A 12750-nucleotide genomic window follows, 5' to 3' on the forward strand; every position below is an offset into this window, starting at 1 on the left:
ATGGTTTTTAAATAATATATAAATGTGAAATAACCAAATCGAAGTTATAAACATATTCACCATCTCTAGCCTTTAACTTTACACAATATATTGTATACATTTGAAATCTGCTATACTAATTTTTCTGGAAATATATAGTAAGCTTCCAACAATATTCTTTATTGCAGTATTATTCCATAGTCTATTCCTATTTATATGCAGTCTTGTGTCTTTTAACCAATTTCTCCCAATCCACCCACTCTACTCAATCCAGCTTTTATTATGCACCATTATTCTTTCTACTTCTATCATATTAAGTACTTCAGCATCCACTCATAAGTGATGACACTCAGTATTTGGTAAGCAGGGACATAGTGTTTGATTTTCACAGCCTGTCTTATTTTACTTAGCATTATATATACTAAGCTCATCTGTTTTGTCTCAAATAGCATGAGTTCATTGTTTTTTAGGACTCAATAGAATATCTTATGTTTATGCCACATGTTCTTTTTTTTTTTTTTTTTTTTTTTGGTATAGAAGACTTATGCTTGCCATAGAGAAAGAGAGAGAGAGGGCAAGTGGGAAATCACCCTCCAAGGAGGATGGCCAAAGTGTAATCCGTTTTTCTCGATTCTCCTCTCAGGATTTTGAGCACGCACATGTGTGTTTCTCAAGCTGCTGTATCTGGAATTCTAACTATATAGTCAGTCGCATGATATCTTGCTGCCTTAACCACCACACCACGGGGTGGTCTGTACAATCTTTTCTTTGTTATGCAAATGGTGAAAGAGAGTTTAAGCTTGATAAATAAATTGACCAAGAGTTATGGAGCTGTTGAGCCAGACTTTGTTTTTTATTATTTTTAAGAGATATTTTTGCTACAGAGTACATGAACTTGCAGAGAGACAGAGAGAGACAGAGATCTGGATCTTGGGAATGCACACCTGCACGCCCAGTGTTAGACTTTTTTTAATCTGCAGGGTTCAAGACTTAAACCACAGTTAACTACGTGGGACTTCAGCAACATAACCATTGAGCCAGGTTTTAAATTCAGAATTCTGTGACTCCAAACTATGATGGTATGTTGTTACCATAAATTCACCAACGTTTTAATAGTGGTATTTTAGAAAATTTATTGATGTTTTCCTTTCTTTTTTCTTTATTGGTGATATCTAATTTTATTTAGCAGACATATATTAATTATGAGGAATAAAAACTATAAAAAATAAAGAATAAGTACATTGGTGATAAGTGAGCTAATAGCCAAAAGATCAATGATATTTCAATGTATAATGATCTGGTGATCAGTGACATAAGGCAGAGGTATATTCAGGTCTGTCTGTGCATGCACAACTACACATATAGACAGAAATACACCATCTCTGTCTGGTTGCTTTAATTAAAATAGTGTCATTTAAGCTAAAGAAATGACCTAGTCCCTGAGTTTATTACCTTTATTCTCAACTAATTCTTTGCATGTCCTCATAACAGGGGTGCAATTTTCCTTTAGAATCATACTGAAGAAATGGTCAACTAATTATTTTTCCTTAACCATAATTTGTGATTTGGTCTTCTATCCATTTATAAAATAGAAAAATGAGGGAAGTAACCACTTCAAGGAGCTGGAAGAATTTTTTTAAAAATGTGTGACTTGCTCTAGCTTTCTTTGAAAATTAATTTTTAATGTATATTTTTAATTTGACAGATTGACTGACATTTTTCTCATCTTTACTACATGGATTAGTAACTCCCACTACTTAGCCAAGAGGTTAATGAGAAATGGATACTAATAACCAAAAATATACCAAGAGGATTTGCCCTGTTTCTCCTCATTCAAAATAATAAATTAAACCATCTATCAAGCACTTTCTTGAAAAGAATAATCTATATAGAATTCTAGTAAGTAATGAGAATGATATAAAGCTTAATGTTACAATTACCTCACAAGATTTCTTCTTTAGATAGTTCCCCTATATATTACCCATTGCCAACAAAGCAGAGAATAAGAAGCTTCTCTTTCTTCAGTGCTCAATTAATTAAGTACTTGCTATTGATATCACAAACAATATATCCTTTTTTTCTTTTTTCATATGGCCAAATATTCAAATAAGATTATTGTGATTTAAAGACCCTCACACATACATAAACATATACACATACACAGGTATATACATACATGTATTTACTTAAATATGATAGTGTTTATAATATGTTGTATCATATTATGAAGCATATTATTATATATAAAAGCATCAACAGGAAAGTGTTATATGAGCTCTTCAAAGGAACTCATTTTCCAAGGAGAATAACACATGAGCAAAATTCAAAACACCAACAACCCCAAATGCTTGGGAGAATGTAAAGCAACATGAACTTTCACTCATTGATGGTGGGAATACAACATGGTACATTCACTTTGAAAGACAGCTTAGTAGTTTCTTACAAAACTAAACATTTAGCACACAATTCAGCAATTGTTCTCCTCAGTATTTTTTCAAATACTTTAAAACTTCAATCAACCCCAAACCTACACACAAATGTTTACTGGAGCTTTGTTCAAAATTGTCAAAATGTAGAGGAAATCAAAAGTTTCTTCAGGTGAATGGATAAACTGTGATATATCCAGACAATGAAATATTATTCAACAGTGAAAATGATTACTGCAAAGCCATTAAAAAAAAAAGTCAGAAAAATACTTGCACATCCATGTTTATCACATCATTATTCACAATTGCTAGGACATGGAATCAAACCAAATGTTCAAGAACAGAGGGGTAGATTGAAAAAAAACATGGCACATGGACTGTGGAATACTACCTGGCCATAAGAAACAATGAGACCCTGACATTTGATAGAAAGGGGACAAATATGGAAGATTCAATGCTAAACGAAGAGTGCCAGACTATGAAAGAAAAGCATTGTAAGTCCCCGCTTAATATATCCCAAATGTCTGCTCTATATAACAGAAACTGAAAGATTGGAAGGTTTAATAGCAGAGAGGCCAACTGTAGAGACTAGAGACATAGAAGGGTATGGGTAATAGGAAATGAGTAATAGGGAATGGAATGGCATAGATCAGGAAAAACAAACAAATAAATAAAAGTTTTAATAGACACGAACATAAAAAGTTATCTGTTGATGATAATGAAAATGGCAATCTCTTTGACTTAGCTAATATTCATATTCACTATATTCATGCTGGGAGAAACAATGGTGTACACTGTAAAGACGTTCAGTGATTAAATTTAAATTACAATTTTTGTTAAAGACACAGAGGAAACTTACATGTACACAACTAAGTGAAAATAGTCAATCCGAAAAGGCAGCATTCTATATGATTCCAAGTAGATGACATTCTGGAAAAGGACAAATACAGAAAGAGTAAAAGGATTGGTGATTATCAGTTGCTGGGAAGAAGGAAGGATGAAAAGATAGAGCAGAGAGGATTTTTAGGGCAGCGAAACTAGTCTGTATGATTCTATAATGATGGTGCACATGTCACTATGTAGTTATCAAAATCTATAGCATCACAACATCAAGAGCGCATCTTGATGTAAACTATGAACTTTGGGTGATAATGACGTGTTGGTGTCAGTTCATCCACTGTAATAAGTTTTCCACTATGATGCATGTCAATTAAAGGGAGGCTATGTATATGTGAGGTCAGAGACTATGTGGGAGATCTCTAAGCTTTCTGTTCAGTTTTTCTGTGTCCCTAAAATAGCTTTTAAAAAGGGATGGAATGTGCAACTTTGCTTTTTCTTTCGAAGAACACTTGGATAGGAAGCAACCACTGAAATACTTGATTCCCCCTTACAGAGAAGTCCTTCTAACATCATATCTAAAGCTTGTGTATTAATCCTAGGTATTGAGTCTCCCTAAAGAATTCCAAATTATTCCACCGTAGTTGCCAAGCTTTTAAAATAATTCTGCAGAAAAACTAAACAATGCAAGCTTTATGATAAACGAGTAACAAATATGTCGAAAATCCAGTCATAGTAGCACCATCACTAAGCCTATTTTAGGACAGCTGGCAATTTTGCATTTTCAAAGTATGTTAAGCTGACTGACTGCCAGAAAGATTGCTTTTACCAGAAGTTTTAATTTTGTTTTGTTGATACTTATCTTCTAGGGAATGTAACTTTCTCAGAAAGAACTTGTTTTCTAGGAAATGTTAAGCTCACCTCACTCAGCTCTTTCTTTATTCCTATTTTTTAGAAGGCATTTGAAACCAGATAATAAAGACATAGCCTAATCACTTGGATTGCTGATATAATTAACCCTCCCTAAGGTGAAAATGTATTTGGTGGGTCATGCTCATTTAGACTTCCAAAGACCTGCTACACCTTGACATTCCTTTTACTTTTATACCACTGAAAACACTCATCAGAAAACACAAGGCATCTTTGCTAATGCTGACCATTCTGCTTTGTACATAGAGATCCTAAAGTGTGCTAATGACCCTGGATGGAATTCAAAATCTGATCTGCTTTGCCAGGAATAAGACAGTGGTCTCTAGGATGCATGCAGAGGAAAAGCTAGCTTTCAGCTTGTTAAGCCACCATGCTGACCACTTCATCATAGGAGTCTTTATGTCCCTAGAAGCCAAGCAAGATTTATGGAACTGCTTACAAATTAAAAGAGATGCTGAATAGGCAAGAGCAAAAGCTTCAACTCACTGTGAACAGTGTGGGGAGAATTAGTTGTTTACTAGACTGGGAAGCTGCAAATCCCATTTAGCACAACACAGAATACAATGATCTGTAATAGCAAGGCCGATAGTGACTTTTGACTTTAGAAATTACGTATGTGTGTATACACATAAATACAGAGTCACATGTTGCTTAATGACAGGGATATGTTCTAAGAAATGTGTTGTTAGGGTTTTTTTGTTGTTGTGCAAATATCATAGTAAACTTCCACAAACCTATATAGTATAGCCTACTATGTACCTAGGCTATATGGTAGAGTCTATTTACCTTAGGCTATAAACTTACATAGCATGTAGGCAATTCTAACACAATGGTGTTCATATCCCCTATTTCTAAGACAAGGAAAGTAAAATGAAGTGGGAGGGACAAATTAATGTGTGCAAATTGTCTGGATCAACTAAATGTTAGGCAGTTGTCTAAAATAAGGCAAGATATTTATTTGCTAATGTGTACCTGCAAAAAAGCATGATATAAATATATATATATTTATGTGTGTGTGTGTGTGTGTGTGTGTGTGTGTGTGTATAAACTTACATAAACAAAAAAGTTATAGGAAAAATATAAGAGATATTATATTTACAAGTGTACACTGTAAAGGGCACTTTCCATGAACAGGGCTTACAGAAGTAGAAGTGGTTCTGAAGGAGTCAGTGATTTAAGTGGTGAATGAATGTGAAGGGCTAGGATATCACTATATACACTAACATAGATTATATAAACGTTATCCTAGTTTACACTACATTTATAAGAACATTTTGCAAATAGATAAACCTTAACTTGCTATAACATTTTTACTTTATCAACTTTTAAGTTTTTTTTAACTTTTTGATTCTTATAATTACGCTTATTGTAAGACACAACACATTGTAGAGCTATACAGAAATATTTTTTCTTTATATTCTTATTCTATAAGCTTTTTTATTTTTAACTGTTTTCATCAACTTTTTACTTTTTAAACTTTTGTTAAAAACTAAGATACACATAGATGTGCATTTGTGCAGCAACATTCACAATTACTAAGAACTGGAATCAACTTAAATACCCAGGAAGAGAAAACTAGGTCGGAAAAATGTGGGACATATGCACTATGGAATACTACTCAGCCATAAAAACAATGAGACCCTGATATTTGATATAAAGTGGAGGAAAATAGAAGACTTAATGTTAAGCAAAGCAAGCCAGACTATGAAAGACAGACATTGTATGTCCCTGCTCAATATATACTGAATGTCTACACTTTATGGCAGAAACTGAAAGATTGGAAGACAGGACAACATGGATGGCAAGTGTAGATACCATAGACTGTACAGCAAGGGATGGGTAGTGAGGGGCGAAATAGAGGGGCTCAGGCGAAAAAATTTAATAGACATAACATAACATACGTTCATGTCTCAGCCCACTGAAAGGACTATAATGAACAAAACAGCATGAGATTAAATACAGTACATGATAAAATTACACAATCAAGAGATGCAATAAATACAGGATGTATGAAGCTTCTGCCAGAGAAACATGACATATTGTGTTACACAAAACTTTTTATTTCATATAAGTAGGAGGTGCAAACCCTAAAATAAGTATTAAAAGTTTAATGTAGTAAATACATAAAAAAGTAACACAGTTGCTTATTGTCATCATCTGGTATTATGTACTATACAAAACTGCATGTGCTGTGCTTTCACAAGATGAGCAGTGTTAATTTGTTTACAACAGCAGCACCACAAACAACGTGTTATGCTATGATGTTACAATGGTTAAGGCATCACTAGGTGATAGGAATTTTTCAGCTCCATTATAGTGATATGAAATAATTATCGCACATGTGGTTAGTCTTGACGAAAGAGTCATTATGCAGTGCATGACTGTATGTATATGGCTTTGTGTAAGCCTTTAAAGCAACAATAATAATTTTGGTGCCCTTACCAATATTTTTAGAAATAGTTATTTTTCAAATTGCAAGCATTTCTACAATGCTATGTTTTTAAACAGAAAATCTACATGCCAAAATTGCTCCAAACTATGGCTCAATCACTTTGCAAATCTTTTATTAAGTGGAAGAAAACATTGGATCTTTATTCTTCTCCCTCATGCTGATGATTAACCATGTTAATTTGAAAAGTTGAAAGTGCCCTTTTTGCCTTACTTCTCCAACAATGTACCAATAGCCAAATCCTGCTGCAATTGTCAAAAATTTGAATTTTTAATAAATCTTGCTGCAGGTCTTCATTCACTATAATTCATGTTAACAAGATTCAATGAATATTGCAAATGATCATTTTTCTTGTTATTTGAAAGCTACTCACTAATTTGGCAAAAGGTTTGCCCACATCTGATTTACTTAATACCCGAGTAAAATTAGATAAAATGAAGAGAATTATATATTAGCAAAATGTTTAATTTAGGTCCATGAAGCTGCTGATTCAGGCTTTCCAAAAGAGCTGGCTGCTAGGGCTTGGCCCAGAGACAGCAAACACCCCATTATCTTTCCTGCTCTTTTCATCACGTTCCAGGATAAACTCCCTCTTCTTTCACTCAGACCTTTGACCCCACCATGGGTCTGTATTTTTTATTCCTTCAGGGTCATTTTTTGCCACATTACAAATTGATTATAGACAGCCTCAAATAATAATACAGAAAACACCTGTCCAGTACCTAATATTTTGTTTGTCCTGAGTTATAATACAGTAGGAGTTGGGAAATGGATTTTAAAATGTGTGCTCTATCATTGAAAACATAAAATTTGGCAGGAGATAAAATATATTAAGAAAACAATGACAAAACAACAAAAGCCTTGTTCAATTAAATAGTGAATTAAAGGATGCAGTTTGAGAGCTCTAAAATTCGAAGAAAATTCTTTGTCACATACTTATAGACTAATGTAGAAATATATTTAAATATTAAATTTATATCAATGCTAATACATTTAATATTTTATCTCTTGAAAGTCTGCTAGTAATAATACATTCAGTCTCAAATTAATTTAAAACAATAAATATAATGCAATTGCAGGGATACATTTCAGATTATTTCAATGATTTAAAAGACTTTCTAGAATGTAGGCCTAAGTATAGTGAAAAAAAAAAAATTGTTACTGGATTGGAGAATACACACAATTTATAAACAGAGTAAAAGTAAATATTTTGTTTTATTTTTCCAGAGGTGTTTTTCATTAATTTAAGTATAATCATTTTATTTTTACACTAATGTGAGCCTCTACTTTTATTAATACATCTTTATAGCTCAAAAAATTAGTGAGATAAATGGAGAAAAGTTCCTAAATAGCTCTCTCTCTCTCTCCATCTTTTGTGAACTTTATCTTCTATAAGACTATGTAGGAGGGGCCAACAAGTGGCATGCATGGTGGTTAAGGGCACTGGACTCCCACATAGCCAACCAGGATTCGATTCCTGGATCTGACAGCTTGCTTTCTCACTTTCCCTCTCTCTCTCTCTGCCTCTCTCTCACTCTGTCCCTCTCTAGTCAAATTAAAATATAAATAAAGAAAGTTAAATTTAAAAAAATTCTTTAAATTAAAATTTAAAAAAGATTATGTAAGAATGCCAATGTCCTGGTGAAGTTTATGTTGCAATAATAGAGGCTGAATTCCGCATACCCCAACATTGCAAGTTTAGATAAGGAAGAGAGAAGGACACAGTGGAGATTTAAAGGAAAAGCTGGAAGAGTTTGTAACATAGAAACGGATTGTTTCCAAGACTCATTCAAGGAAGGATGAACAACTGTGATGAGTGACAAAGATGCAATATGTGGAAAAACAAAGCATTCATTGGTTGGTTTGTCAACACAGATGTTGAAAAAGTAAGACTGAGTAGACTTTGAAATGAATAAGCAGTTAGAGGTGAACACTGTATATGTAGAATAACACTTAATGAAATGTTCTCATTTTGATTGCACAGCTCAGTAACTTTTCACAAATAGATATATTCCTGCTACCAAATGTATCCCTAGTAGTTCATAGTTTTGATGTTAAAATAAGCTTTATAATTTTCATTTTTTCAAATTTTTTGTTGCTGAGTTAGAAAAAATTGTGTTTATATATTAAACATGTACCATGCAGATTTGCTAAATTTACACATTATTTTCAGTACTTTTTATAGATTTTTAAAATAATATTTGAGGTACACAATTATGCCATCTGCAATAGAACATTTTTTATATTTTTCTGTCTAAGCTTTATGCATTTCATTTCTTTGTTTTTTTCTTGCCCTACAATACTTGTTACATACACCATGACTCACTTGGTATAGTATATATATCTTTATATACACTGCTAATTCTTTTTTCATGTAATTTCTTAAGAATTATTGACCTCTAGTTTACTTTTTAAAAGCTCTCTTTGACTTTCTTTGGCATCAGGGTAACACAATTCCCATAACATGATTTTCCTTCACTGGACCTGTGGGTACGTTCTTTGGGATAGGTAACCATTACGGGAGAGCCCTCACAGACTTGGGGCTACTGCATTACAGTCTCAAAACCTAATCAAGAATCTTTAAATATCTTCCCAGCTTATTTTAGAATTGCTATAGAAAGTGACTTTGTGGCTCTTGTTTTCACTCATTTTGAACAGAAAATTTATACAGTGGTTTTCAAATGTCTGTCCATTATTAAAATATAACCTACAGTATAAGCATATGATATATGTATGTGTGTGCATATATATACATATGTACATATGTATATATATATAATTTCAGTTATTGGATTTTCTTTCTTAGATTTGTTCATCCTTCTTCAATAGGGCTACTGTCTTCAAAGCTTTCACTTATTTCTTTAAACACATATATACATATGTATATATACGCACACACATACACTATATACATACATATTAAACAAAAGTGATAGGATATCACATCCCAGGTCAGGTTGAAAAATTTTAAAACAAGCATGACTTATATCCTTCTGCCTGTCTCTCTCTCTTATTGATGCTCTCACTCTCAATTTGGTTCTCAGTCTCCCTCTCAGGTCTCTTCCTCTGGGGAAAAACAAACTGACACACAAGAAACTTTTCTGTGGAGAGTCCATGTGGTATGAAACTAGTATCTCCAAGCAACATCAATGAGGACCTGAAGCCTTCTAACTCCTTGGAAGCTGTTTCCCCCCAGGAAAACCTTGAAATGACTGCAGCCTCATCTAACAACACCTTGACTAATACTTTATGAGAAACCCTGAGCCAAAGTTATACAGTCAAGCTGTTTGGTCAAAGATGCTAATGTTTAGAGTCTCTTCCCTGCATAGCTCTCTTTTTTCCTATACTCTGCCTTTCAAATTCAAGCTTATTCTGTTTCTAAATGTTGTGATCTGAGAGGCTTCTCTGTTTAAGGAATCTTTGCTGCTGAGTCACATCCTTCTTCCTGGTGTCTGAAAATGCCTCCAGATAGAAAACCAGGGTAACTTTAGGACACCTAAGTGGTTCTCCTTCTCTCAGAGACTAGAAATATGAGCTACTTTTGTCTAATCTCTTAAAGTGGTGTGTCAAATATCATGTTAGTTCAGGCAGCTATAACAGTGTACCATAGACTGAATGTCTTATACATGACAAAAACTTATTTCTTACAGTTCTGAAGGCTGAGATTCCAAGATCAGGATGCCAGCTGGGTTGAACTCTGGTGAGAATCCTCCCCGAATTGCAGACTGCCATTTTCATTTTGTATACTCAAATTCAGAAAAAGGACAAGAGAGCTCTGTAGAGTTCCTTTGACAAAGGCACTAATTCCACTCATAAGGGTCCTACCCTCTTGTCCCATATACCTACCAAAGGTCTCACATCCTAATACCATTGCTTTGGGAAATATGACTTTACTATATTGCGGGGGGGCACTCAAATGTTGAATCCATAAGAAAACCCTTGTTTTTTCTTCCTTCCTTCCTTTCATTTCTTTTTCTCTTATACTTTCTACGATAGGAAGGCAAATCCAGTACCAGATCATATTTCTTCAGGGTGGAAAGCAGTACCCCTCTGCCATCTATCCATTAATTTCAGTTATTGGATTTTCTTTAATTCTTAGCTTTGTTCATCCTTCTTCAATAGGGCTACTGTCTTCAAGGCTTTCACTTATTTCTTTAAACACAGCAAATATATTTGCTTTTAGTATTTCTACTTAATAATCTCAGTATCTGGAAAACTCGACTATTTCTACTGTATGTTGAGGACTGTATCTTAAAAGCTACTTTATTAGTAGAAAAATAAAAACAACTACATGTAGAAATAACTAATTTCAGAACTGTATTGAAAATATAAACTTTTAGATTGTGTTTGCCTTGTTTGAACACCAAGGTCATCATTAAGCAAGATTACCTAAAAACAAATTTGAGGACTGAAATTTCCTTGATAATCTGGGGTATAAGAATCAAGCATACTCAGAAGATTAGAATCAGACAATAATTCCACAAAGGTATTTTATCCTCTGATTTATTCTGACCCTAAGCGCTTAACTGTTTGGTACTGCATATTTATGGACATAACCTGCTGTTAGACTCTCCCTTTGCTTTAGCTTAGATTTTATTTTATTTTTTTAATTCAAGCTGTACAAGGCTATGAAAATGAAGGTGCTAATTTCCCTTAAGGGTAGACCACTTTTAAATTTGCTACTTTTCTGTGTTTTAATTTTCTTTTCACTTGTTCTGGCAATGTCTTAGTTTGTCATCTTATCATTTATTTAAAAGTATTTTTTAAAAGTTTGATTCACTATTTTTAGACTGTTTTCAGCATGAGTGTTGGTTTATATAATCTAAAATATTATTATGCATAATATGAAACAATCTGACTTTTGAAGGCCTTAATTTTCCCATCAGTAAAATGAACGTATTTGCAATTCACAATGTTATTAACTAAACCAACTGGGATAACATATTAAAAATTACATTGTAAACTATGAAACACTATTTTCAAATATTAACAAAGTTTTAAATTATTAATTAAATAAAACCAGTTATAGAGGTCTGACAGGGGAACAGCAGTAACATAACTAGACTAGTCCCACGTTCATGTCCCAAGACCTCCCTGTAAATGCTAGTACAAATGTGTGCCAGTGACCCAGGCTGGCTGAGGCTGGGGATAGATGACAGCACGGAGAGGCTGTTGGGGGTACCAGTTTCTCTTTCTCTCTTAAGAAAGAAAGAAAGAAAAAAAGAAACTTAAAAACACTTACACAGAGTTTTAGTGTGCTAGCCATAAACTTAGCATTGTGATGGTAAAATGACCATCCCCTTGGAAGTATTTGTATTGCAGTGTGGGAAGGAAATACATGCACCAAAATCCACTGTTTAATATAATAACCTAGCTTTGATAAAATATTTACATATTAAGAGAAACTATGTACAAAAACGGACTGTAACAACTCTTCTTGGTGAATTCAGAGATAGCTTAATAACAGGTTTGAAAATTGAGCTCAGTTTGGAAATTTGAGTGATAATTTGCAGATCAGAAAAGATGTAGAACAGCATTGTTAGATGAAGACTTCTTTTGTATAAAGCCATAAAATCTGGGAAGGGATGGTGTATCTGGAGAAAGACTTAAATCTTCAGTGAGACTAGGATACTTAAAAAGAAATAGAGAAAGTGGCATAATACAGGGTCAGACTGTGAAAGATTTCTATATGCAATTAAGGCATTTGAACTTGAGCCTGTGGACTTGAAGAGATAATGAAATTTGTAATGAAAGGCAGTGTGTTCATTTGTTATTTTATTGCTAAACAGAAATACTTGAGACTGGGTAACTTGTAAAGCATAGAAATTTATTTGATTCATGATTCTGGTTGCCGCAAAGTGCTGCACCGTAGGCCCAGCATCTGGCCAGCCTTTACTGCTAAGGCTTAACATGACCAAGAAGAGGAATCAGGTCAGCAGCCAGGTACAGGAAGGGAAAGACAGAGAGAGACAGAAAATAAGGAAGAGAAAACGGTCTTGTTCATTTCCTCTGTGTGTCCCACCTGCATTCCCAGCTGATCAGACAGTACCTGCCCATGTTGAAGATGGGCCTTCCTTCCCTTAAAGTTTCTATGACATCCCAATGTCATTAAATTCAGGACCAAGCTTT

This window comes from Tupaia chinensis, unplaced genomic scaffold (genome assembly GCF_000334495.1).
Source record: "Tupaia chinensis unplaced genomic scaffold, TupChi_1.0 Scaffold000037_22, whole genome shotgun sequence".
Lineage (NCBI taxonomy): Eukaryota > Metazoa > Chordata > Mammalia > Scandentia > Tupaiidae > Tupaia > Tupaia belangeri.